This window comes from Rhea americana, unplaced genomic scaffold (genome assembly GCF_003343005.1).
Source record: "Rhea americana isolate MKP2758 unplaced genomic scaffold, rheAme1 scaffold_69, whole genome shotgun sequence".
NCBI classification, from domain to species: Eukaryota; Metazoa; Chordata; class Aves; order Rheiformes; family Rheidae; genus Rhea; species Rhea americana.
Window position 1 is genome coordinate 4,368,911 of NW_028186856.1, and position 3,944 is coordinate 4,372,854.

Here is a 3,944-nt window from a genome sequence, read left to right on the forward strand (position 1 = left end):
AAAAAAAAAAAAAAAAAAAAAAAAAAAAAAAAAAAAAAAAAGAAAGAAAAAAAAAGAAACCTGAGGCACATATTGACATAAAAACTAATGCATAATCAAACATGTCTGAATGAAGAGTGGTTTTGTACCTGAACTTTGACTGGCCCAAATCTGTATGACCATGTGACCAGAAGAGCACAGACCTGGTATGGATTATCTCACAATCTCACTTCCACGGAACTTCACAGTTGCTTTCCCTACCCCTCTCTCCATATGTAATAGTTKCCCACCCAACTCCATCCTTTTGAGAGCCTGTAAACTTAGTCTGTAAACATATTTATTTACATCTTTCCATTTATGCAGCTCAGGTTAGTATGAAGGCTTCCCCCCCACCCCCCAGCTTTACTGACCTTGAGGTACTCACTACTTCTGGGGCCATGCAAAAATAGCTTATACCTATTTGAAACATTTTTGTGAATTATCTAACATCATTCCGCTTTTTATCAGATAACCCTCCAATTTTCTTTTAACATAAGTGAAAGATGTTTGCATTAGTATTGGAGTAGTCTCACATAAAAATAAATTCAGGTTTGATTTTTTTTCAGAAATGAACTTCTAACAGGTTCTAAGATAAGCTGAAACCATGAATAAAGCTCAGATTCACACATGACAACAATTATAGTAACATAAGCACAAATACACAAAAAGCACAGGAATAAACAAACATAGAACAAAGGGGTAAATACATGCACAGAATTTACCTGGTTTGATGAGTCAATAATCTGGCTTTATGGTGACTAATCAAATCCAAAATTCTATAACCCCATGATACAGAAGTGTCTATCCATATAAAGTGACTTTGATGGAGTAACTTAATGCAGAATGTAATTTTTGTCAGATCAGATACTGGGAGTCTGTTCTGCTGTAAGAAAGATGTGTAGCTAACCCATGGACATTTTTGCTGTTATTTTCTTTCTCTACTCCTACTTCCAGTGCTGCAACATTATCAACTATTGATGTCATTATTTACCTGGTAAGCAGATCTTTGAAATGAGGAGATAAACCCAAGAAGGGGACAACAAATGAAAGTAGATTTTCACTTCAACCATTCACACTTCTGAATCCATTCTGAACTTCCTCCTATTTTTTGAGCAGTTTAGTCACCATTTAAAATTGTAAAGTGGATATTTGTGTTTTCTATCTCAGTGCAGCCACTTACTAACCACAGACTCTTCTTTGCCTCCTGTTTAGCCACCTCACTTGGCCACTAAGCAGCTCAGCTCACCCATACCAAATAGCTGCTCAGAATTACTAATAAATCTGATTCCAGTCCAGATCCAGGTCAGAGTTAGCCACAAAAGACAAAACGTGTTTAGTACCTGAGACTCTAAGGCTCTACTTGCCATCATATTCATGTTCCAGGCAGAGGTATTCAACTTGCTCAGACTCCATACGGAGAGATGTTCTCGCAAGACAGAAATTTTTTTAAAAAGTCATCTATTCTCCATCTCTGAAAAAGCATTTGTCTGCACCTTACAAACCCTGGATAGGACAAAGTGTCTATAAAAAGATCGAGAACCATAAGAAGTGCTCCATGGCAGCTAAGATGTCTTACCCTAGAATACTACAGGCTTGTTGGAAACCTGTTTTGGCATGTTGATGCCAAATACTGCAGGGACAATCTAGGGAAGTTTTTGCCCATTGGTTCTGAGAATGGGAAACAACTAAACCAAGGAGGGAGATGGGGATTGAAAGACAAGGAAGCGTTCTTTGCAGTAAATGTACCCAAGGTCCAGAAACTGACCAGACTGTCACCACTTTGAGTTAAAAAAAAAAAAAAAAAAGTACAAACAAAAACAAAAACCGTAAAAGTGTGACTTTTGCACTCTTTGGTGTTTTGCGGTTTGAGTTTTCATAATAGGCACGTGCCCAAGACCTTTCCATGCTGTCCTCACAAAATTCTGTCTTAACAAAGGAGCTACCCTGACTAGAGCTCATCTCTTTTGCTTCCTTCTCTAGTCTCATTAAGTATCATAACATATTTTAGAAAACAAATGAAGGCCCAGATGTCCAACAGGATGTCATGTAACAAAATGAAATGGGTCCCTTACTCATGACAATCATAAATCACATGATGAACCTCAGCTCAGTAAGTTATGGTTAGAAAGTTGAATCACAACAGCAAAATAGCATCCTATATATTTTTCCCCCCTAAGTTATCAGCTTCTGTTATGAACCAGGAAATGGCTTAAGCATCTGTAGAATGGCCTGTTGAATATGATGCGGGGCCCTGGGAGTCACATGATGATCAAGAACTTTTGCAGTGACTCAATACCTTAAGACGGGCTATTTCTGAGGGAGAAACTTTCTGCAGTTGCCCCCAGTCATCTCCGTAACTGAGCAGGGCTGGCAAGAACAGGGCTAGCAGTGCACAAGCTTGAGCAGAAGGAAGTGATCCAAAATTAATTTGGGGTAYTGGTTGATACACCAGTACTGCAGTTAGCACAAACATGACATTACCCTGGCTGTGTCTTGTTCCTGCAAGCTCCCTTTTCTCCGGCCATTTCTTGCATTGCAATCCCTTTCTGGGTTTGAGAGAAATAATTTAGTAAATTCTTGTGCTATCCTACCCAGCTTAGCTTTACAAGTTTAATTGGATTTTTTTTATATTAATTCAGTCCTCTTTTCTCTTTCACTATGCTGCATCCATTGGAGCCTGTAAGGCTAGTTGTTTCTTTGCTCCTGCATAGACACATATTTCTTTTTTTTTTTTTTTTTTTTTTTTTTTTGTTTATTTTTTTTTTTTTTTCCACTTCTTTTTTTTTTTTTTTTTTTGGTGTAGAGTAATCTCTTACATTCTTTCCCAGCTATCTTCTACTCAGGACTATAAAGTCCATTCAGCTGTACTCATAGCTATATAATCTTTGCCTCTAAAGGTATTTTAGACTGGTAACATTGCCTGTACTTAGGCCAATGGTCTCCATTGTCACTTGGATTAAGTGACACAGTACACCTTATTATAATATACCCCTGAATTTTAACAATACATTGCAGAGATATCTGTGGTGGTAACTGCTCAAACTGATATTTTCTTTTTTTTTTCTTTTTAAGGGTAATAACAGTGTGTTGTCTTTCCTACTTCTTAGAAAATGAAATTAAATACCCTGATTCCTCCTCCAAGAGACTGGGGGGGGGGTTACAATACATTGACACATTCCACAGGCTGAAATGTTTATTCCAGGGTGGCCCCCGCTGAGGTCAATTTGAATTCAATTAACAGGAATGTGTGTCATACTGTTTTGCACAATTCGTTACAACCATTCGGCTTTTGCCTTTTCAGGCTCCACTCTGAAAAAATGTATTAAGCCTGATGACACCTTTGCCACGGAAGTATACCTGTTGCTGGACTGTTCTCAGTCAAAGTCCAGTGTCTCCTAGCATGGGATGTATGTCAGGCTGCTCGTAGAAAAAGAACTACACCTGAGCARAGCAGAGGGGGAAAAAAAATCCACACACCCGTAGAAGCACCCACAGATGCGGTCTGAGTGAAAACTGCAGAAAAAAACCTAACAACAACAGCTTTTGAGGAAGAGGGCTGAAGAGAGRCTCTATTTTGTATTTGATTCCCTCAGTACAGGCGTTTAGGACATTGACATTCGTTGCAAAAAGACGAATGCTTGAACGACGGCTAAATCTGATCCCACGATTTCTCCTCCGAACTGTAGAGACACTGTATTCTGAAAAGCACTTCGGAAATAGGGGGTTATCAGCTACTGACTTGAGGTCACGCATCTGAGTTAGGACCTGAGCAGAAAATTCCCCGGAATTCCTCCTTCTCCTACCTGCCAGGGAAGCGGTGATATATCAACATTATGACTGAAAGCGAGRAAACGCAGCATTTATTCTTATTGTTTTCCTGAACGCTTCTTAAGGACGTGAGGGGAATATTTCTTGAAAATAATAAA